At 37.7% G+C, this 25,329-nt stretch overlaps 2 long non-coding RNA genes across 3 annotated transcripts; both read left to right on the forward strand.

Moving 5' to 3' along the window:
* Nucleotides 1–665: 665 nt before the first annotated feature.
* On the forward strand, nt 666–8,402 carry LOC120249028. The gene is made up of 2 exons (XR_005532753.1): nt 666–845; nt 8,065–8,402. It is a non-coding gene; the product is annotated as an uncharacterized LOC120249028 (long non-coding RNA).
* Nucleotides 8,403–12,556: 4,154 nt separating this feature from the next.
* LOC120249026 lies at nt 12,557–23,160 on the forward strand. 2 transcript variants are annotated; one of them, XR_005532750.1, is made up of 5 exons: nt 12,557–12,586; nt 17,874–17,976; nt 19,313–19,478; nt 22,733–22,810; nt 23,103–23,160. It is a non-coding gene; the product is annotated as an uncharacterized LOC120249026 (long non-coding RNA). The 2 variants fall into 2 exon arrangements; XR_005532751.1 differs by lacking the exon at nt 12,557–12,586 and adding an exon at nt 14,438–14,491.
* The last annotated feature ends 2,169 nt before the right edge of the window (nt 23,161–25,329 follow it).

A 25,329-nucleotide genomic window follows, 5' to 3' on the forward strand; every position in this document is an offset into this window, starting at 1 on the left:
GCTCCTGGGTGGCTCAGTCGGTTAAGTATCCAATGCTTAATTTCTCAGGTCATGATCTCACAGGTCTGTGCGTTCAAGCCTCACATTAGGCTCTATGCTCACAGTGCAGAGCCGCTCTGACAGACTTTACAAGGTGGTCAAAACAGAGCCGGGATCTACTGGGAGATATAAACGTCCTGCCCAAATGGAGCCAAGAATATTTCTAATGTTATGCCTGAATTGCGAGTCCCCAGAGACCTCCAAGGAGCCGGCACTGATGCAAGTACAAAAGGGTCTTTATTACAAGCTCGAGCAGGGGCTCACCTGTCTACCGGCACAGCGGCAGCAAAGTGAAGCCCCGAACAGTGGCGAGCAGGGTTTTTATGAGGGAAGGGCGGGGGTGTTACCGTGCACACGTTGCACGTTTTTCATCATTACATAAGCACCAATCATAATTATACAATACCCATAGTAACAGCATAGTAACATTTTTTACCATTCAGTATCTGCGAGGCGTCCGGCGTCCGTTATGTTTGGCGGGACCCAATCATGACCTTTGAGAGTCTTTTAAAATGACCAACTATGAGGTGGGCTCAGAGAATCTACTTGGGGCTTATGCAAGCTGTGATTGACTGGCAAGTTTGTACAAAGTAACTACCTGCAGTTTCCAGCCCTGACTCGTCTCCAAGACTACATGAATGTTACACATTTCTTTTGATTGGCAGATCCAAGGGCTGTGTGGCTGCAGCTAAGGCTTTTCCTGGAACTGGGACTATGTGCAGCCTAAAGTTGTTTCTAATGGAGGACTTAATTTCAGGCTCCTCACTAACACTAGCCAAGGATATTGACATGTCCTTCTCTTCCTGGTAAGATTTTTGACCTGTGAGTTTCTTGATGGTATAGTCTCGTTCTTGGATTGTGAGAAATCTTGGCAGCGAGGACACCTTTATCTATAGAATACTTAAGGAGGTTACAAAACAAAACAAAACAAGGCATTCATTTCTCAAGACCATCTACTACTACTTTCAGAAAAACAAACTCTCATATCAAATACAAAATCTATAATATGTACAATTAGATGCTGTACACAGTAAGTATCTGGCTGCTATGTTGGGCATTTTGGAAAACCTTATGCTCAAATGTATGCCCTTAAAAATCAGCCTGGAAAATGTGAGATTCTTGAGAAAATGATGGTTTAGAACCTGGACATTCAGGATAAGGAAGAAGCAGGGAATGAATGACTCAAGCCCAGAAACTAAAGTTCAGAGGTAGAAGTGTACTTTTGCCACATGAAGATTGCTATATCCATTTTGATAACCTTTGTCATGCAGAACTGCCTAGATACCTAAAGGACTATTTGCTATGCAATGCCCATAATATCAAAGACATTCTGTCCCATCTTACTTATCTATATAGAACTGTATTTCCCCTTTAAAAAACTATTTAAGGATTAGCTTTTACCACTTTGATTTCCATGGGGGGGGGGGTAGGGAGGATATGCTTTGAGCTTGCTTTCTTTTTACAATACATAACTCTCAGATACTTATTTATGTTGTTGACTTCACCAAACTGAGTTGCTTATAAGCCTAACTTCTATCTTTGTTTGCTCAGCTTTAGCATTGTTCTTAGAAGGTAAAGGATTCTCAGGAAATTTATGTTCAATGAAGTTTTGAGTTGGGCCACCTCACACACAACAATCACTTTTAAAAATTCCATTTCTGATATTCACAAGGTTGCAAAGACCAAATTGCTTTGTTGATCAATGAATTAGGTTACATTCAGTGACTTTGTATCCAATAATCCTGACCATTCACAGTTGGAGAGCATGCTGCTATTTGTGATTCCATCTCTTCTCTAATTTATGTTCACTGGGTGATTGCCCTGTATGCCTAACCTTCATGTTAGTCCCTTCTCTCTTCCCTTTCTTCTGCAAAAGCCTCAGCAAGAAAGGGTGTTAAGGATGTCATTAAAAAAAGTATCACATTATATTCTCAAAGAATTTTTACTACTGTGACATAACAGAACCATTCTCTCTCCTTCATAAAAGGCTGATTTCTCTTAAGTATATTTTCAAAAATGTCAGTTCAGCTCCGAACTATTCATGTCAGAAATATGCTGTACAAAATAAATATGACAACAGTAATAATGATATTACTAATGATACAAATTTAAGCTCATGGAATTATTCAGTTCAAGTGCAACAACAGACAAAAAAATGAGCCCCCCCCCCAAAAAAAAAAAAACCCACAAGCTGCAGGGTCAGTCAGTAAGAAATACAGAAGAGAAGGTATGTTTTCAATTTGTCTAGGGCTCGAGGCTCAGATTTCCCTAGGAGCAAGTTTTGCTACTGAGTTAATCTACCACATAAATTGAGAATCTATAGAGGAGCTAAGTTTCTAGATTTCTACACAGAATCCTTCATTCAAAATGTGAAGTCATATGTTTCCTGGTGTCGTTGAGAGATCTTCTATGCTAGGAGAGTTCAGGAAATTTTTGTGATCATCCTCAAAATAAGGAGGTTGGCTAGATACCATCTAGTGTTTTCTAACGCTAACACACAGTTCTAAACTATGGCACACGATGTACTTAAGTGGAGAGAGTAAACAGTGTATTGAAATCAGAATCACCCTAAAATTTTAATTAACATAAGAGTGCCAACTGGAACACCTCTTACCGATATCAGTTAAACATATTGTTTTAATTTTTACATGGAAGTCTTTGTTGTTTCCCGTAAGTGCTGCATTTTCGTTTCTGGAAGAATAGATAATATTGCAAATAGGGACCAATGATCTCAGAAGGCTGCCATTAAAGACACTTAAAACAATTAGCCTGCACTTGAATTCCTTCACACAAGCTGCATTTATGGTTCCTGCATAGCAAGGTAGTAATAAGCAGATTGAAACGATTGGTGTCCTGGCAAACTCTGCCACTATATTCTTGCTAAGAGCAGAGCCATCACGAAGTGAGAATGTTAAATTTCTGCAAAGTATATCAGTTGCACTTACCAGTTCTGCTCACCAAACCCTCTTCCGTATGTGGGTATTAAATTGAATAATTCACCTTTTACTACTGATTAAGTAAAAAATGTTATTTGTTCCAAGTATGAGAATGATTTGAGTTGATTACTATATAAAGAATTTCTCTAGGACACACCTAAAGAACATTTGACATATTCTCACTATCAATACATGACTACATACACAGTCACACACTCACACATTTAAAAGATATTAATTAAGAACTGCTTATATGCCTGATAGAGTAATAACTTTTCAGATTTATCTGTAAGCATAATGCAATACTTTCATTCAAGGAACATATGAGAGATTAAGGCAAACTTAACTGATACTGTTCATTAAGGACACATTGTGTGTATGTGTGTGCATGCATGGGTGAACTCATATTCATGTGTGCACGTGTGTCTTCTAAGGGTGCCTTACTCTTGTGTAATAACATAGTGGATGGTCTTGCAGTCATGTGACCTGAGTTTGATCAAGCCCATAACTCCATCTTTAATAACAAGCATCCTTTGCATAATTAGTCAGCTTTGGAACCTAATATTACCCATGGAATATAAGGATGGTTAACCAGTATCGTTTTCCATGTGAACATTCCTTTATATAACGTGACACTTCATAAATTATATTTATAATTGGAACAAACCATCTTTAACATCACCAGTGTGTATGCATTTTCTCTTTTCTCATCTTTTCTCTGTGAAACTTCCTGCACAGCCTTTAAAAATCTCTCACATATCAGCACTAATATGCTGTCTATTCACAACTTTAATTGTTTGCTCTGGTACAAATGACATTCTTCTTACTGGCAACCAGGGCCACTAAAAACAATTTCCCATGCCCTATTCCAAAGCGTTGTTTACCCATGTAGGGAGCTTTATAAAAATTGTCCCCAAATTGAATAAAATATGAACAATGACAGTTAGAATGCCTACTGCCCATTTCTTACTACATAATGGGCATATTGTGAGATATACCAGAATCTAACTCGAACAATAAAAGGGCTAAAACTTAGAGTGCTCAGCAGTTTACAATCTTTTTAAAGACCCAAGAGCAGACAACTTTTGATGAGGGCAACTTAAGATCTGTTTAAAATCAATAATGTCTGTAACTTTACTCTTCGAATATGATGTTAGAAAATGTAGAACAATTGCTAAAAGTTACATCAATTACACATGAATATAGAGTAGGTGATGAACTGAATCTATCCTGTACCCCCACCCCCCAGTCTCTGAAACAACTCACTTGAGCATGAAAGTCAATTTACATTTTTTTTTCAATTCAAGAAATAGAATTTTCATTTTGTGTCATATTCATAAAAAAACTCATATATAACTCAGCAGGGTACTCACATGTGCTTAGAAACAATATTAGGTATGGGAATTACCTTTTGTACCATAAAGACAAAATTACTCACTGAGAAATAAGATTTTAAAGGATCTTCGGGAAGCAAAGGAAGAAAAAAAAAGATACAGGATTTCATCTGAGACTGGAGCTGTTGTATTGCTCATCTGCAGGCTAGCCTCATCCCTCCTGTTTCAATATTACATCTCTACTTAGATTCCCTCCTCTCCCAGGAGCATGAAAGACTGTTAGATTTTAATGAAGACGTGTTGCCGAGGGAGCCATGGGGCTAGAAATAGGAGTTCGAATCCTACAAACTGTTTCTTAGGAACAAAAGCACAGAAGATTCCATATAAAGGGATTATAGATACAGGTGCAGTTACAGCAAAGTACATTTACTTAATATGATACCATTAAGCATTTTCTATGTTATTAGAAAATCTTCAAAATTATCATTCTAATGATTGCATTGCATTTTAGAAAGCAGATACACCATAGACTACTTAACTAATTCCCAGTTGGAGACATTCATGTCTTCTCCCCAATTTCCTACTGTAGTAAAACATGTTACAATAAACTTCTTTGTCCTTTAGTGTTTCCCCTTTCCTCACACACTTTATGCAGTCAGAATATTTTTCTTGGTTTATATTCACAGAAGCGTATTTATTAGGTCAATATTTATAAATATTTTAAAGCTCTTCTCATATTGCCAACTTCCTTACCAAATGATTTATAAAACTGTAACTTTATAAAAAAGTGATTATTTCACAATATCTTTGCAAGCACTGGCTATCATTGTTTTAACCTTAAGTTAACTAAATTGTAAACAACATGACTATTGGGCATGGGCAGTGATATGGTGGAAATGGACCCAAAGTCTGAATATTTCAGTGATTCATTCACTTCTACAGAAATGTTGGTAAAAGTTGGTCAGAACAGAAAAAAATCTTTGAAGAGCCTTAAGCAAATTTCTAGTTCTTTTTTTCCCGAGGTATCTTTGCGTATAATTGACAAATAAATTGTAATATATTTAAAATGTACAATGTGATAATTTGATATCTTTATATATTGTGAAATGACTCTCATAATTTTTCATTACAGCTTAAGAGAGAGGCATATGCTGGGGCCCAATGTCAAAGAAAACATTTGATCATTTGTATTTGCCTTTGCCCTTTAAAAAGGAGTTTTTATTATTGAAGTATTATTGACATTCAATGTTATATTAGTTTCAGGTGTACAACGTAGTGATTTGACAATTCTATAAACATTATGCAATGCTCACCATGATATGTGTCGTTACCATCTGTCACCATATGTTATTATGATATTATTGACCATATTCCCTATGTTGTACTTTTCATCCCCATGACTTATTTATTTTATAACTGGAAGACTGTACCTCTTAGTCCCCTTCATCTACTTTGCTCATCCCTCATAACCCTCCCCTCTGGCAACCACCAGTTTGTTCTCTATATTTATGAGTCAGTTTCTGGTTTTTGTTTTATTTTTTCATTCATTTGTTTTGTTTCTTGAATTCCACCTGTAAGTGAAATCTTATGTTATTTGTCTTTCTCTATGTGATTTCACTTAGCATAATACCCATGGGCCCATCCATGTTGCTGCAAATGGCAAAAGCCCATTCTTATTTATGGCTGAATAATAGTCCATGATATATGGAAATATATATATATATATATATATATTTCACATCTTCTTTATTCATCTATCAATGGACATTTTGGTTCCATATCTTAGCTATTGGAAATAAAAAAAAAGGAAATAATGCTGCAATAAACATGGGGGTGCACATATCTGTTTTCTTTGTGTAAATACCCAGCAGTGGAATGTTTTCTAATCCAACGAAGTATTATCAAAGAATGTTAGGAACTGTATATAATCCAAAAAGCATTTGTAAGAGATGGACTGAAATATATGCATACTTGTTTCAAAAAGAAACCTGAAGGGGCGCCTGGGTGGCTCAGTTGGTGGAGTGTCTGACTTTGGCACAGGTCGTAATCTCACAGTTCATGAGTTTGAGCCCCGCCTTGGGCTCGAGAGCCTGGAGCCTGCTAAAGATTCTGTGTCTCCCTCTTTCTTTCTGCCCCCTCCCTCACTCATACTCTGTCTGTCTCTCAAAGAAAAATAAAAATTAAAAAAAAAAGAAACTTGGAAATCAGCTATCTGTAGAAGTGCCATATGCTTATGCAGCATTATATTTCATATATACCTAAATGTTTACCAGATAGAGCCATGAGTGTGTCAATGAATGACAATGAAATATCTGCTTAAATGTCAGTATTATATATATATATATATGTCAGCATGGTTTGGTATATTTAATGTAAGCTTTGACATTAGACATATCTAAATTAAAAATATGGTTCTATTCTATATTAGCTCTGATACTGATTAAGTTATTTACCCTTTCTAAAACTGTGTGTGAAAATTGCTAGCATATAGTAGGTGCCTAATAAATGGAGATAAAGCATGAGCAATGAACTAGATAATCCAACTAACATATCTTATAGTTAGTTACTGAGTGACAGTTGCACTCCAGGTCAAAGAATTACACTACTGCTGCAGGACAGCTGCAGTTAATGGATTTAGATTCAGCACAGTGGTAACAATGTATCTCTGAACATAGTTGTCATAAATGTAGACAAATGCAAATATTAAGGACCCTGGAATATATATGTGATTGGAGACTAAGAAAATAATAAGTAATATAATTAGCAACGCTTCCAAATAGGGTTCCATAGCTGTCATGTCACATATTTCTGGGGACTACTTCAACGACTAACAATGGGATCATTGCACATTCTTTGGACAAACTGGCAGGTGAGTCTGACAAATATAATTACATTGGGAAAGTAAGATCTCAATTCCCAAGGAAGGTAATTCAGAGAGTTTGATGCCTGGAGAAGAAAAACTGATTCAGCCAAAGGGGGCAATGAGGAAATGGATTAGCACAGCAAAGTTGTCATTCATTCATATATCATATCATTTGCAAAGTCTAGGGGTCAGCTGGGATTGATTGGACCCAGAAATCTGTTGAGCTGTAGTATGTGAGTCTGCCATGTCTCTCATACAAACTTCTTCCTTGCTAGAAGAAAAATAGTAATCATGAACATCAAGGCATCATTTTCTTGTATTATAGAGATAACAAACAAGGATATAGAGATAGAAAAGTAGTCTTTCTCTTTTAGTCTAAAAACACTACCTAATATTAAACAGTATAGTTAGGAGGAACTGAGAATGAACCACTCAAGTTCACTCATCTGATGGCTCCAGCTAGAGGTTACAGGGCCTTCATTCATCCATCCATTCATTCATTCAACTTTAAAGGAAGGGCCGCTATGTACCAGGTGTTAGTAGCTCCAAAAATGATACATGACCCTCGAAGAATCTCATGATCTGGTAAGGGAGATAAATAAGTAAAAAGGAAGCCTAATAGAGTGAAATAAATGTTATGATGGATGGTTTTAAAAAAGGTCAGTGGAAGTAGAATGGTAACCTTCAAAGGACTTCCATTTTATGTGCAACTAAAGATTTTAACCAATATTTTCTCAGTGCTTATTATCTGAAAGGAAAGTTGAGGTTTTGTTTTGTTTTTGTTTTTGTTAGGGAGAAAAACCATCCCCACATTCAAGAATGCTCTCGACATGAAGGAGAGACAAAGTCATCCATTAATTATTAAAACATTTTTTCATATTATCTCTCACAGATATGTGTATACCAAGTACTCACAGAAGAGAATTCCTTCTACTTTTCTTCATCAGACATTGTGAGGAATTGTGCCATAACTCTGGCATCTCTCTGCTGAACTTGGTTCCATTTGCCAATGATGTTGTTCAAACATGGTGTCCAGAACTGAATGTTGTATTCTGCAGGAGACCTTGAGGTCACCATAGGCAAAGGAGATGTGAAAGAAGAGACATAATTAATGCCAGCAGAAGAGAGAGATGATGACCCAGCATAAGCTGATTGAGACTAGGTTGTACGGTCGTTTTCCTTATGGATTCCATGCTTGGGAGTGAAGAGTAAAGGAGAGCCTTCCTCTAACACTCAAATGGCTTCAGGGAACATTTTTCCAGTGCAATTAATTTAATGTGTTTTTAAGATAAGTACAAGCAGGGCTCTGTTGTCTTTGCCTCTCTTATAGGAATTAAATTCACGATATGAAACTTCACCTGTCTATTTTTTTTTTTCCTTTCTGTATAACCTCACTGCACTGCACAGGCTCGGCAGGACACATCCCATTGGTGCTATCCCACTAACCTCTCATTACCTGTTGGATGCTCTGCCTCTCCTGCTCCTGCATGACTCACATCTTATCCTCACTGGCACTATTTCTAAAAGTTTCCCTCAAATCTCTAGCCTGGAAAGTGTTGCTGATGTCCCGAGGCTTTTGCAAGGATTGTTTCTCGATTTAAATAAAACATTATTGTATTCCTGTCTACAGGTACTCCTGGGCCTATGCATATGATAGTATTCTGATACTTTACTTAGGAAAAGAAAAAGAATCCTGCAGCTTTCTTTGCTGCCTTGGTTGAGACTGTGTTTCACTGGTTCAACAGGAGTCAATTGACTTCCATAGTGCGCACAGCTATATGGTCCCTCATGCTTTTGTCTTTCCTATGATCGGCGAGATTAGAAAAACCACAGGTCTCCAATGCTAGTTAGACATGGAAAATTCCATTCTGTTAGCTTTTTCTAGGCATTTCTTGGCTATATAAGTATCGCTTGCTTACCTGCAGAGGATGGCAATGCTACAGGCATGGTCATGGGCTGGCCTCCGAGTGGTCCTTTGAACATTAAGGTCAATAAGGTTAGATTTGGGCTTGGTAAAATTGGCTCCAGGTCAAACAGTGGCAGAAAAAAAAAATGATATTATCTGTGGCCGAAGTTTTACTTGTGCACTGTAAATAAGTAGAGGTGAGACTCTACTTTTAAGCAATCGGTATCCTCCCTGGAAAATTTATCACATACACCCTGACTGAGAACCATAGAGCAACATCGACTCATTGATCTAATTCTTTCTCCACATAAAGAATTTTCTAACAAGTAGAAATCTACCTCAAGAGGGTCTGAATCCCTAGTCATTGAAGGTACTGAAGAGGGCATGTCATAAAAATTCAAAGTTCAGATGGTCATGGCAGTCATTAGATGATCTTGGTATACTTGGTCCTGATATTTTACCATTCTGTATCTCTGAGCAAGCTCAGGCCATGATGAGCTATATTCCAGCACCTAAATGAGATCTTTTTTTTCCAAGACCCACATCTAGCTGCAGATACTACTATTACCAACAGTCCAGCTAGCAATCCTCCAAAAGTAGGCCCTGATAGCAGATGTGAGTACAAGTAGTTGGTTGGTGAAGGGAACACTGACAGGAAATGAGGAAGTGACCCAGGGAGGGAAGTCAGTCAAAAGAGAATATGTCACCACACCTACCAAATGTGAGCAATTGGAGTCTTTATCGCAGAAGGGAAAGTCTGGGTAACAGTGGAAAACCCAGGCTTTAGATATTCTATATAGGTAAGGGAACAAGTATTTATATACCATCAGCTACAGGCCACTGGTTTAGGGTGGCTGGGGCATAATGTTCTTCCTCTGGCATTTCTAGACTGCTGTTGACTGAAGCAAGGTGGCTCTCCATGTTTGCTGAAAGAAGGTCAAGCACTGATAAGTAGATAGTGGCAAATGGGAGATGTACACAGTGAAGTCCGAGGACTATGAGCTAGATACCAGAAGGTCCTCCACATGCACTGGACCACATATTTTCTAAGTCTCACATGCTAACTTCCAGAATGTGCCTCATTTACCCAAATAGGATCAACTCTTTTTTTTTTTTTAATGTTTTATTTATTTCTGAGAGAGAGAGAGAGCACATGAGCAAGCATGAACAGGGGAGGGTCAGAGAGAGAGGGAGACACAGAATCTGAAACAGGCTCCAGGCTCTGAGGGGCTGTCAGCACAGAGCCCAACTTGGGGCTCAAACGAATGAACCGTGACCATGACCTGAGCCGAAGTTGGATGCTTAACTACTGAGCCACCCAGACGCCCCAAATAGGAGCAACTCTTAACCTAACTCTCCTAGAATTATGGTTTTCCTGATTGTGGCCACTCTGTGTTCTGGGCTTAGCAAGCTGTACCTAGAGTTTTGTGACAAAACAGGTACCAGGAATTTGTATATTGAGGAAGGAGTCAGTATATAAGCAATTACGGCCTTCAAAAAGTATCTTGTCATTAATACTGTATTTTAAGAATAGTCCATGTTATTTTTTTTCTAAAACAATATGTTAAATTTGAGATGAAAATAAATATATTTCTAAACCTTGTGTTCCCAAAGTCCACGAAAGTAACAATACTTTGGTATCTCTTCCTTCTGTCTTTCTCTCTGTCTCTCTGTCTGTCTCTCTCTCCCATCCCTCCCCTCTTCCCCCCCACATTAATTGAATTTACCTGAGAAAACATGAATTTAAATGAGTTCAATGAAATCAAGTTTAGTTATGCATAAAGAATCAAAATATATCTAAGCCCAAGAAAGACACTCAAACTACAAGCAGTAGAATCTTTCTGTTGAGATCAAAATATGACTATAGAATTTTGATTCAAAGGAACCAGATGGTTAATTTCCCATTTAAAAAAATGAGTACTTTTGAATGCCTGGTACATATGTTAATATGTAGTGATTGCCAAGATCACCCCCAGGAGAAAAATGCCAAGTGAAAATAGTATGTACATTTTCCCATTTGTGTAAGGAAATATAAACATGGACTTATATACTCACAACTGATTTCATACGGGGTGGTATTTCTAGAAACATGGAATTTTTTTATTTTACTTTTATTTTGAAACTCAGAGGAAAATCACAAAATAGTACAAATGAGTTTTTCCTGAATTATTTGAGAGTAAATTGCCCCAAACCGTTGAATAATTAAAGTTATTTTCTGGGACCCCTGGGTAGCTCAGTCCATTAGGTGTCAGACTCTTGATTTCATCTCAGGTCATAGTTTCACAGTTTGTGAAATCGAGTGTCAGGCTCTGCCCTGACAGTCTGCTTGGGATTCTCTCCCTCTCTCTCTCTCCCTGCCCCTCCCCTTCTCAAAATAAATAAATAAACATAAAAAAATAATTTTCTAACAACAAGGACATTCTCCTACATAACATAATAGAACTATAACAATAAGGATATTAACTTTGCTATATTATTACCAATCTTCAGACACACTTCTGATTTCACCAATGTCCTCTGCAGTTCTGCCAGTTATCCCAACAAATATCCTTTAAACAAAAATGTCCAATCCAGAGTCTTACATTGCATTTAGTTGTCATTCTCTATTAATTTCCATTGATCTAGAATGTTCCTCAGTCTTCTCTTGACTTCCATAACCACATTTCTTATAGGCCAGTAACAGAGGAGACTTTCCCTCAGTTTAGGTTTGTCTAACATTCCCTCATTACTGGATTGAGGTGATGCATCTTTGGCAACTAGACCATAGAAGTAATGCTGTGTTTTCACTGCATCCTCTCAGATGGCACTGAATTTCAATGTATTCTATTACTGGTAATATTAATTTTGATCATTTGATTAAAGGGGTGTTTTCAGACTTCTCCACTATAAAGTTATTTCCCATTGTAAATAATAAGTATTTTGGGGAGAGATATTATGAGATTATGCAAATCTCATTCCTCATTAAACTTTCAATTAATTTATTCATATATTTATATCACTAAGGTCTTAGGGATTCTTCTTATTCCATGAGTTTTAATCGATTACTTTCATTATTTAATGTGATGCTAAAATCCAATCAGATTTTGCCAGAGGGAGCCCCTTTAAGCTGGTGTCTGTTTATTTTTATATGACCTCATCATTTTTTTATTTTTTGGCCTTTTCTCCTGCTTCAGGCTTGGAATCAGCCATTTCTCTAAGGTGCCTTGATTCCATTTAGCAGAGAGTTATATTTAGAAACCATGAGGTCGGGGGAGGGGCACCTGGCTTAGTCAGTTAAGCATCTGACTTCGGCTCAGGTCATGATCTCATGGTTCATGAGTTCAAGTCTCGCATCAGGCTTTGTACTGACAGCTCAGAGCCTGGAGCTTACTTTGGATTCTGCATCTCCCTCTCTCTCTCTCTGCCCCTCCCCAGCTTGTGTTCTCTCTCTCATAAGTGAAGACACAGAAGAAGAAGAAGAAGAAGAAGAAGAAGAAGAAGAAGAAGAAGAAACCATGATGTGCACTAGGTATGGTCTTTGCTATTGAGTCCCATAGCTCATAGGCTCTTTCAGAGGACAGGGCTAGAAATACATGTATTTACACATACACATATACACAAGTCTCACATTTATATTTATATCCAATCTTTATCTCTATTATTTTTTTTTTAATTTTTTATGTTTTTTACTTATTTCTGAGAGAGAGAGAGGAGGAGAGAGAGAGAGAGAGAGAGACAGCATGAACAGGGGAGGGTCAGAAAGAGGGAGATACAGAATCTGAAACAGGCTCCAGGCTCTGAGCCAGCTGTCAGCACAGAGCCCGAGATGCAGGGCTTGAACCCACAAACCGTGAGATCATGACCTGAGCAGAAGTCGGACGCTCAACCTACTGAGCCACCCAGGAGCCCCATCTCTATCTTTTAAAAAATATAAGTTCATATCAATAACTTCCAATTCAATACAGGGTTTATCAGTTTTTTTTTTCTTTTCGGCATTTAAAACACCCTTCTCTGACAGTGAGAAACCAGACTTCTATTATAATTAACATTTGGCATCATAATCTGTACTCAAGTAACCAATCTCTCTTCTGGCTAACCCATGTGTATGGTGGAGACCTTGCTCATTACATTTCTGCTTTGGCTCTCACTATGTACATGCCCTACTACCCTGCCTCTTGGACTCCTTTACTCAAATCAAGTAGCCTCTTTACCCCTGGCAAAGACTGATTCTTCATTTTGCTGTGGCTGATGAATGCACTGGACCATTGGAGAACCTCTTACCCTGTCAGGATGTCTGTCTTGTTTGGCCCCACCTAATGATTTTAGACAGTCATTCAAAGAGGGTGGGGGAAGGAAGAAGAAGAAGAAGGAAGAAGGAAGAAGAAGAAGAGCTAAAGAACTCAAGTGAAGTTTCTGCTAGAAAGGAAAATTAAATATTCAAAGATGAGAGAGTGCTTTAATTTTTTAGTGTATACTCTTTCTAATGATTTGATAGCTTAACATAAATGATATATTACTTTTCCAATTTAAAAGTTATGTGAAAAGAGTTTAATGGATAAATAAGTATAATCCAAACATTTTAACTGATAAACAGTAATCATTTATTATGAACACATAGTTATGAATTATGTTCTTACATGCTTGCTTTTAAGCCACTATGAATGTTTTAGTTCATAGGAAGGAAGGAAGGGGGGAAGAGAGAAAGAAAAGAAAGAAGAAAGAAAGAAAGAAAGAAAGAAAGAAAGAAAGAAAGAAAGAAAGAAAGAAAGAAAGAAAGAAAGAAAGAAAAAGAAGAAGAAAGAAAGAAAGAAAGAAAGAAAGAAAGAAAGAAAGAAAGGACGAACCTGAAAATGGTACCTCTAGGAAGTTAATAGTGATAATATCATGTCTCCTAAATAAGTCACCCTTGAGATTGATTCAAAGCCTATGTAAGTTATAAAGGCTTATGCAGAAGGAGGTATTGTTTTTATTCAGTAAGGGACACTAAACTGTCTAGCTCACATGCTCCTGACCACAGTGGTGCAAAGTAGGTAGAAGTGATTCAGTTCTCAGGTTTTCATGTTAATTGAGCTCCAGAATCCAAACAAAGGTCATTAGAATGACACCCCTCACAGCTCTTTAGAGTCTAAGTGATCTAAACTTGCAATGTTTTAAACCACAGCAAGCTACCCTGACTCTCCTTATGATATTACTATTCTGTAAGAAATTAAAACTTCTCCACAGATAAGAAACTGCCAATACCAAAAAATAAAGTACCTAAGAGATATCTACCATGGAAGAAAAAAAATTTATAAATATTCATATTTTATAGAGCAATCAAGATGTTGATGTTAATATTAGAGCAATAACTTTAATTGTATTTCAGCAAACGGATGCCAATTAGGAAACAAATTATCTCATAGAAGCATGTCTTCCACACAGTTTTGCCCTGAAGGTAAGCCGAAGGCTATGCTAGCTTCCTGAATTTTAATGCACAATTGACACCTCCAAAATTATTAAAATTAGAAATAAGCATTCAAAGGCTTTAAATTATGCCAAAAAATAAATGACAGCTGCCTGCTTACTGGTAAAGGCAGAATATTTTCTCCCATAGATGGAACAAGAAAATCCCTTCTAGGAAAAATTAAAAGAGAGCCATTTAGGCTGCGATCCGCACGTCATCTCTGATCAACAACTTAAAATTATAAATTGCCACACAAACCTCATTTGAACTTTCTAAACTCTTTAAAATTCCACATTGCTGAAAATACCAAGGTCACTTCAGATTTCTCTTTGCCTATCCAGAAAAAATCCAGTGTGATGATCCAACAGGATAAGAGATATGTATCAAAAAACACATGTGTTCAAAGGGATCCAGGAGAGTCTAGGAAATTGCTGATTTTTCAAGGTGTTCATAAACTCTAATGCATCTAATACTGGTATAACATCTCTCAGAAGTTAAGGCTTATAGACTAGAGCAGGATCTGTCCTCTGAAAGCATGCTGTAGAATTTGCCTGCATCAGAGAGACTTTGAGCATCCCAGGAGCCGGCCTTCCATATGAGCTGCCAGTTTACTGCCATGACAAGCTGTGCACATTCTTGATATACCATGTGGCAGTGTGAGTGTTTGGCCATCATGGTCTCCTTTACTAGGATGGAGGCATCTCACGAGAATGCCTTATTTTCACAAATGTATCTGTTTTTAACAGAACCTGGATTAGTACTCAGTAGAGTGTAACTCAGATGTCAGCCAAGATCTCCCTGGCTCCTCAATTTTTACTGAAGTTTATCTGAAACACCCCTATTCATAACATGGCAAAGTCTGAACCCTCCCCTACATTTAAGAAAGGTCCTATGAACTTATTTTTCCAAAGACCCTTTTGTTTCTGAATTCACACCTCTGAACATGTGTGTTTAGACATGACCCAAGACACTGGTTTCAACACACACAATTCACTTACACATTTTTCCATGAATAGAGTAGACTTTATTGGGGTAACATTATGCTTTGCCTGCCCAGTTGAATTAAAATCTCACCTTAGACATTCTTGTCTTAAAAGAACCTTGCCAAAATCCCCATCGCCGACTGCACTTGCATCCTCCCCTGGTCCCTCTCCTTTTCTCCCTCTTTCACATTGTCCCCTTTACCCCCAAAAGTCACACTCAAGAACAACAAATTTATCTCTCTTTTGCATTTATCAGTCTCAATTTTTATAATAAGCTTACCCTGACTATCAACCTTGACCATAGTTATCAAGGTATTTCACTTTACCAAAGACTATTACAAAAAAAAAAAAAATCTCACCTATCAAAAGAGTTGAGAGACATATATAAAGACTAGTCTATAACAAGGTGGTAGTAAGAGTTCAATACATTAGAAAAATAAAGAGCTTGGGGCACCTGGGTGGCTCAGTCAGTTAAGCGTCTGACTTCTGATTTCGGCTTAGGTCATGATCTTATGTTTTGCGAGCTCAAGCCCCACATCAGGGTTAGCACTGACAGTATGGTTCTGCTTGGGATTCTCTCCCTCTCTCTCTGCCCACCCTACCACCTGCTCTCTCTTTCTCTGTCACTCCAAATAAATAAATAAGCTTTTAAAAAAGATTTTTAAAAAAGAAGAAAGAGCTGAAATAACATATTGAGTGTATGGTTTACAGAGCTGGACAAAGGGTAGGGTCTGTTTATCCAGCTCAAATATACAGAATAATGCAATTATTGTTTATACCATGCCCACACTAATCTGCATTGGAAATTAGAAGTCACAGACTCATCCCTAGCCTGGGATTCATTTATCTCAGAATTAGGACTTCCACACCCTATGAGGCAGAGCAAGCTACTGCTTGAAACCATTAAGCAAAGACTATGCTGGGGAAAAAAAAAAAAAAAAAAGACTATGCTGGAAATAGCATATCAAGGAGGATTGCTCAGGCTAAAACTATGAAAGCAAAAGCTGGAGATTTATTTCATGTACATCTCTCTCTTCCTTTCCCTTAGATAGCCAATCTGTTTATTTCTGGGTACTCAAACAAGAGATTTTGTTACTAATTAATTAATCTAGAGAGAAAAATTTCTATAGGCTCTTGAATGGCTTTCAAAACAACATTCTAGTGATGGTTGAACAATCTTTACAAAACTGTGAGTTTTAATTTTGACATGAAGTGGTGGTTCAACCACTAATATCTTTGGAACATTTGCTGAAGACTTGAGGTTATTTGGAAGTTCAAGTGCAGGCTATGACAGACTTCCATCTCAATGGCATTTCCAGCCTGATTTTTCAGAGAAGGGTTTTTGTTGACCCTACAGTCAGTTTTGAATGCACCTGTTTTGTAAGAGCATCTGCATTTCAATGCATGGTTGCAACCAACTCCTCCAGGAGGCCTTTCTAACTGCTGAAGAAAGGCAATCCAACTTGCCATGGATGGCCCCGGTGCTTCTAGGTTCTTCTATTCCAAAGTCTGCCATGATTGCACACATACTGATCAGGGCAGCAATTCCAGGAGCTGCTCAAGTACTATTATTATAAGGAATGAGCCAATGAGATGTAACCTCATACCTTTCCTGCTATTTTTCTGAAACTGTGGCCTGTCTGCAACTCACCTGGATTTTATGTTCTTGAAGGTGCACGAAGATGGTCACTGGCTTTATGCCTGTGCCACCTAAAAAATATTTGAAAGCTTTAAAATTAGATCTATGATTCCAAGTCTAAGAAGTTGTTTTCCTAAAGATAGCCAATTGCCAACTACTTTCTCACACAGGCTCCTTCTGAAGCATAAAATTGAAAGTACCAAGAGTCTTGGTACTTGAATTTAGCTAATTGTGGGTGCAGTCAGCCAACTGAGGATACAATTAGACATTGCAATTAGCCTTGGTGGCCCAAATTATTGGAGAAAGGCAAAACAGGAGGGGTAGTGACAGCTCTTTAAAGATGCAGGTCTGTGGATGAAATCACTGATGAAAGTCATTCAAATTAATATATTTGTGAAGCCTAAGAGAAAATGGGAAAATAGCATAAGCTAAAAGTTATTTGTAGAACAGTCAGAGAATAACAGTATTACTTTACTTGCATATATGTATATATTTTTATAGTTTACAAATTTGCTCTCAAAGCCATTGTACCATAGGCTTATTTTACCTAAAAGATGTCCACTTCAACTACCTAATGGAAATCACAATGTACAATTTTGGAAGCAAAGATAGAAAAAAAGTCTCTCCCACTAGTAGATACTATAGATACTGTCTAACTGAGATCAAATGTTCCCTCTCCTGTTAAAATTCCACAGTTTGATAAGGCAAAAAGGGAGAAAAAACTATCTACTTACCATCTCCTATGTTCCAGGACATGAAATGAACATGTGACAAGTGATATTACATGTAATCCACATGGGAGATGCTGTTTCTACCTTTACAGATGAAGAAACTGAGCCTCAGTGGACTTAATGGTGAGACAAAGCTCAATAACACTAATGAAGTCTATCTGACCTCAAAGGCTCTTTCTTCAAAATTATGATCATCCAAATGTGTGGCTTATTTTCTCTAAGACTTAAATACCACCAAATCTAACTCTGGCAAACATAGCTTAAATCCAGGAAAACATCAGTTGCCTAAGAAAGGTTGATCTAAAACATTTAGAAAAGGATCCCTTTCCTTTTTTTTTTTTTAAGTTTACTTATTTATTTTGAGAGAGACAGAGCAAGTAGGGGAAGGGCACAGAGAGAGGGAGAGGGAGTGAATCCCAAGTAGCCTCCTCACTGGCAGTGCAGAGCCTGACATGGGGCTTGGACTCACAAAAACATAAGATCATGACCTAAGCCAAAACCAAGAGTCAGACAGTCAACCAACCAAGCTACCCAGGTGCCACAAAGGATCCCTTTCCTTGCTGGGAGACCACATTGATCATGAATAACACCTCAATAGCTGCCATTCTATTCTATACATTCTCATAATTTTATATATATTTCACATGGTTATGGGTTCTCAAAATATTGGGGGTGAGAGGGACTGCCCCAATGATTAGCCAGTGAGTTCCTCTATAGAATTTTGAATTATGCCTTTGTTTCAGCATTTAATTAAATTCTGTTTTAGAAATTCACCAAAATGGTTAAAAGAGGGGGAAAGATAAATGGTCATACAGAATTCAATGCTTTTTAATTACAGGAATCCATTCACTTTGTAATATCAGTGTAACAACTCCTTAATGAAATTGAATTATTTCTTTTAAAATTGACTTAATTAATGATTCAATTTATATTAGATTGATTTTATAATCTAATTTTAACTATAATAGTAAAGTTTAGAGTTTCTTAAAAAAGATAATTTTAAGAACTATTAAAATCTGAACTTCTTTGAAGTAGAAGTTTATCTGGGGGAAAAAAAAAGATGAGTTTAGTTAAGACACTCAAAATTTTACTACTCTATTTTGTTTAAGGAAAAAATGCAATAATTTTATATTATAATTAATTTTAGGGTTTTAAAAATCCAATTATTCCCTGAATAAGCTATTAAACGTTATTTCCTTATGTAAGAAGTGAACTGAATGGCATAGAAAAGAATGGCTCCACAGTATTTAACAGGCTTTTAGTCTGTTAATGAATCCCAGCACTCACAACCTGCCAGGCTCTTGGAACTGTTCACATTAGATTTGCCTCCCCTTCTACCTAAGTCTAGGTCTAGACTGTAAATCTGATCCTTTGTGTTTAAAAGCTTGTTCATAATAATAGTTCACTAAATGGTTATAGAGAAGACGAGGGGTGTTTATTCTCTCATTATTTCTCATAGACTCTCCCTAAGGAAGCATATATTGGCTAGTTCCTGGCAGTCAGTCTTCCAGAAACTTCCAGGCTTGGGATACACCTGAAAGTCTCTCAAGAGCTGGAAAAATAGTGGCAAAACCCCCCTTTAAAGGCCCTCACCTTTCACAAAGACTCTCATGTAGGAAAAGAAGGTCTGTATTTACTTTATCACAAATATGCAGAAATCAGAACAATTGTATAATGTTGACTTATTTACCACTTACTCATTAAGCATCCCTCTTATCAGCTTACTATTGCTGCCATATGAAATAACTACAAATTTAGTGGTTTAAAGCAACACAGATTTATTCTCCTACAGTTCTGGAGTACAGATGTGTAAAATGGGTTGGCAGGGTTCATTTGTTCTGGAAGCTTTATGGAAGAAATGGTTTCCTTATCTTTTCTTGATTCTGGAGGTTTCCTACATTCCTTGGCTCATACACCAACATCTGCTTCCATCATTCCTAATCCTTCTCTGACTCTGACTCTCCTTCTCTTTCCTCTAAAGACCCTCATGATTTATTGGGCCAACCCAGATAATCCAGGATAGTCTACTCATCTCAGTTATTCACATTTGCAACATAAATCTTAATTTACTCACATTTGCAAAATCTATATTGAGAGGTTTCAGAGATTAGGATGTAGAATCTTTGGGAAGCCATTCTTTAGCCTACTGCAACATCATATAGAAGTCATTTCACATTATTGATTCTTTCATGTAGAAAGAAGAGGAGGGTGGGAATCCAATTTTCTTGGTCCTTTTCTGCCTCTTTCCTTAACTGCTTCCCCATACCCTCACATACCTGTGGCTCTATGTGCTTTTGCTTGTATACATACACATACAAATATGTATGTATATATACATACATATATATATATATATATATCCATCTGTACACCCACACACTATGCACACTCACATAAAGTTCCCAATTCCATACTAGAGAAGTGACAGTCTATGTTAAAGATGACCTTTTCCTGATCTATACATGAGCATAGATATATTTGGAGGCAGAAAAAACATTGATAACATTTTAATACATCAAAAACCACTATCCCCCTCACAGACACAGCTCCCACATGATAGAAGATCCAGAAGAAGGAAAAAAAAGAGTGGGAAGAGAACAAGGCACAAGTAAAATCCAACTCTGCCATCCCTATTTACCTGAGGCTTCCCAGAATAGCTTCAATTAGCCATTACTTTGCAGGATTCAAGTTTCGAAGCCCTAATTTTTTTATATATATATTTTTATTTATTTCTAGGAGAAAGAGAGAGACAGCGTGAGCGGGGGAGGGTCAGAGAGAGGGAGATACAGACTCTGAAACAGGCTCCAGGCTCTGAGCTGGCTGTCAGCACAGAGCCCGACGCAGGGCTCGTACCCATGAACCACGAGATCATGACCTAAGCGAAAGTCGGACGCTTAATCGACTAAGCCACCCAGGCACCCCTCGAAGCCCTGATTTAATTTATTTTGTGTATCGCCTGCTACCTTCTCTCGCCCGCATTAAATCCATCCCCCTCACAATCCACTCTTTCTTTTGAGAAAATCTAGAAAAGCAAGAACCACCTTCTTTCTTCAGTCTCTTACCTTGCTAACCAGGAAAATACTGTCTCCAGGGGCCATGTGGTGGCTATGGTTCTCTCAGCCTTGAGAAATAGTTTCACCGAGCAGGAAAATAAAGCTACTATATACACAGTTGCTCTTCGGCTGAACATAGGTATTGTGGTTCAGGATCCCTCTCCCTAGCCCAGTTAAACTCTCTTTCTACTCTGCCCAAGTCAGAACAAATTGATGCTCCAATAGACAGATGGAGGTCAACACCTAAACTTGGCTTCCAAAAATCTGATTAGAAAATACAGTTTATTTTATAAATAAACAGGTATGCTATCTCTTTAGTCCTGGATTAAACCTTAAAGCCAGTCTATAGTAGGCTGCTCTGACTGTGTGCCAAACTAACATCAAATATGTGCAAAACAGAATGGAGCAGGGGGGAGGCTGAGTTCTGTCTCACAAAGCCACCAACCAGGTGAATTTTTATTCTCTTCCCTTGGTATTTGTGAGAAGCTGGAATTAGTTTCAGCTTCGTGGAAATTTAAATGCATACAGCCCTCATTTTGGAAACAAGATTATATAAGTTGGGAGGAAAAAGGGTTCCCTTCTAAGAGGGAAATTTTATTTCCAAAGGGAATGGCATACTGACTAAATGCTCTCAACCAGTCATATAAGCAAAAATGTCTTTCAAAACCAAGTATAATGAAACAATTTTAAATTGCTGTCTTGACAAGTAGGAAAACATAGTAAAAAAATAAATAAAAGCAAGAGAAAAGTTAATCAGCATGCTTTAGGTGAGCCAGGAGAACTAAAAAAAAGAACTTCAGATGGAGGAATAGATCCTAGATGAGCTATAAATTCCTTAATGGCAGATACTGAGGCTTATTCCATTTGTGTATCTAACTCTCAGCAGAGCACCTGACCCATTGTTAAGCAATTTATACCTGTTAATGATGTCAAAAGAAAATTCAGAGAGCTTTAGTTGATAGGAGAACTCTACTGAAGAAGAAACAAAGTGTTCACAGAGGACTTCAAACCCAAACCTGGTATGAGGTTCAGGGGCCTGATGTTACAGGATGGCTTATGAAGTGACAATAAGGATTTCGTCTCACCTTTACAATGATTGATTTTTTTTACAAGGCGGGCTTCCAGATGGCGGAGGACTGGTTAAAAAGGATGATCTTCTACCATGTTGGGAAAGTGACTTAAGTTTTGTTTATGATCATTAGAAGCATTTACAAGAAATCACCTACATTTCACTTATGTTCTTGAAATAAACTAGATTTAGTTTCGTTCACATAGCTTATATCGTGTCTGCTTGGGGGATTTTCAGGTCTGGTCTTCATTTTAATTTATTTTTAACAGTTAGTTGACTGGGCTGGGAAATTACTTTCTTCTTTTGAGGCCGCAGTATCCTCTTTTGTATGTAGTGTATATATTTCCAAAAAACGGCATGATACTAAAAAATTTTCTATCCTAAGTGAGTATTCCCCTTTTCCTCTCTAACCAGACTCTGCTACAAATTATGTTGCCTTCTTCCAGACAGTTGTTTTTTTTTTCCTTTTTTGTTTTTTAAATGGCTTTAACCTCCTTAACAAGCTCCCAGTGAGCCCTTTAATATACTACTTTAATGCCCAAATTCGCTGTGAGTTCCAGGAGAGAAAATGCTTTTGAAGGAAACCCTGGGCTGGGTTTCAGGTATTCTTAATCCTGTCTACACGAGACCTAGACGCATAGTTAGATAATTTCAAAAGCATACGCCTTTAGGTTTCAAGCTGTTAATGTTTGCAAACCAGAAAACCACCCTTAATACCACTGCTGGTTTATTGACACAAACTCTTTGCTTCCCACAGCTTGTAATTGAATCCCCCCACTGCTTAATTGGAAATAGAATGGCTCCACAACCAGATTTGAAACATCTTCTGAAGCTGGTAGGAACATCAGCTTTCCCTTTTAAAAATAAAAATTATATCATTAACTGTGTTAAGTGAAGATTGGTGTTCTGTTGAATATCAGGAAATGAGTGCACCCCAGGACTGTCTGAATACAGGGCAATTAGGGATGTCTTTGGTTTTACAGTGTGTGTAAACACGGCCTCCCTCCCCACTGAAGCGTAAAGGCTAAAGCTGAATTAGTTTGTACCCTGGAAAATCCTAATGTTTGCACAATTCTGATCCCTTTTAAAAATGCTTTCTCTTAAACTTACTCATCTCCTTTAACCAGGAACTGCGTTCAAACAATGAACTATTGACTCCTTATTACAAGCCAGGCATGAGAGAGAATAAAAAGAAAAAACCAAGAAGGTAAATTATATGTTGTTTGCATAATACATACACACATATACATATATTTCAACTCTATCAAACTATATATAGCAAATTAATCTTTGACTATTTTAATAATTTGGGGGGATTTTTGTACATTTCAAATTATTTTTATATTTTCATTGTGGCAAAATAGACATAAGATTTATCATTTTGACAATTTTTAGGTATTGATTCAGTGGCATTAAGTACACTCACAATGTTAGTCAACCATCACCACTGTCTACATGATGAGGACCTTTTTTTGTTCCTATTTTTTTTAACTGAGGTATAATTGACATACAACATACTTGTTTCAGATGTACAGCAAAATGATTAGATATTTGTGTATATTGTGAAATGAACTTACAGGACTATTTATTGCAATATTGGTTGTAGTAAAAAATAAATTAAAAACAAATAGTAATTACAAAGGGGATGGGTAAAATAAGTTACCTATGGTAAGGTGTTATACAAACAACAGGGTAAAAATTTCAAAGTACATTTAATGCCATGGGAGCATGTAAGTAAATAGAGGAATATAGTACAACTTAGACATCTTATTTTGAATATATGTTAATATATTAGAGAAAGATGATAGACAATAACAATCAGTGTTCACAGGGCTTATCTATATAAGAATTGGGATTTTATATCAATTTCCCTCTAAAACTTTAAGTTATTATTTGATGTTTCTGCAGAAACACTTAAAAATTTTTTAATGTTTATTATTTTTGAGAGAGAGAGAAAGACAGAGCAGGAGAGGGGAAGAGAAAGGGGGAGACACAGAATCTGAAGCAGGCTTCAGGCTCTGAGCTGTCAGCACAGAGCCCATGCAGGGCTTGAACCCACAAACCGAGAGATTTGGGCCAAAACCTGAGCCGAAGTCCAACACCTAACCGACTGAGCCACCCAGGCGCCCAGAAACACTTTTTATGATAGAATTAGTTAATATCTCTTATCTTATTTTTTTCTTTTTCTTTTTTCTATTTTGAGAGAGAGAGGGCATGAGTAGGGGGAGGGGCAAAGAGAAAGTGCAAGCAAGGGAGGGGGGCAGAGAGAGAGAATCTTAAGCAGTCTCCGTGCTCAGCATGGAGCCTGATGTGGGCTAGATCTCACAACTGTGAAATCATGTCCTGAGCCAAAATCAAGAGTCAGATGCTTAACTGACTGAGCCACTCAGGTGCCCCATTAATATTACACTTTAGAATGTTGTTGCTCACAAAAGGCAGGCTCCAGGTAGCCATCAACCAGAATTGCCTACATTCCTCCACACTGCCCTTGCGTCCTCCATTAAGTGGTTGTGTGCTGTAACGGGTTATGATCCTGGGATCCAGAGTCCGTACATTTGATTTCATATTCTGCCCCAAGCATTTACTTATTCCATAAACTTAAGGAAACTGTTTAATATTTGTAAACTACTCTATTGGGGAGAAAATATTATTGTTCCCATTATACATATAAGCAAAATAGTTATGGCATTGACTATTTTAAAAGTTAGCAGACTGCCTGGCTTTTTAATGATGAGAGCCAGCATGTATTGAGCATTTACTATTTCCTGGTGCCTAACCTCCTCATTCCATGTCCTTCTTTACTTCAAAGTCCCCTCCCTCACCTGGCCTCCTTACTTGGACACTTGGGTTGGGTGTCCTCTCCTGTCCAGTCAGTATGTCAATGTCATGTCTCAGATGTTGCATGCTAAGACCCTGCATAATAAGTATGGAGGTGGGGTGGGGTGGAAGCAGTCAGTTAATCTTCACTAGCTCCTCACTGCAGCATAAGAGGCCTTGTAATTCCCGGGGCGCCTGGGTGGCTCAGTCGGTTAAGCATTCAACTTAGGCTCAAATCATGGTCTCACGGTCTGTCAGTTCAAGCCCCACATCAGGCTCTGTGCTGACAGCTCAGAGCATGGAGCCCGCTTCAGATTCTGTGTCTCTCTCTCCTCCTCTCCCATTCATGCTCTGTCTCTCAAAAATAAATTAAAAAAAAAAGAGGTCTTATAATTCTGGTCACCATGTGGTCCTCCCACACCATTGCTCCCCACTTCCCTTTGCATGTGGATATCAGCTGCTGTGCTCTTCTTTTTCTGGGGCACACCTGAAAAACCACACCCACTTCACTGCCCTTTCCATGGCCATGCATTCTCC

This window comes from Hyaena hyaena, unplaced genomic scaffold, assembly GCF_003009895.1.
Source record: "Hyaena hyaena isolate Hyena2069 unplaced genomic scaffold, ASM300989v1 scaffold_623, whole genome shotgun sequence".
NCBI lineage: Eukaryota > Metazoa > Chordata > Mammalia > Carnivora > Hyaenidae > Hyaena > Hyaena hyaena.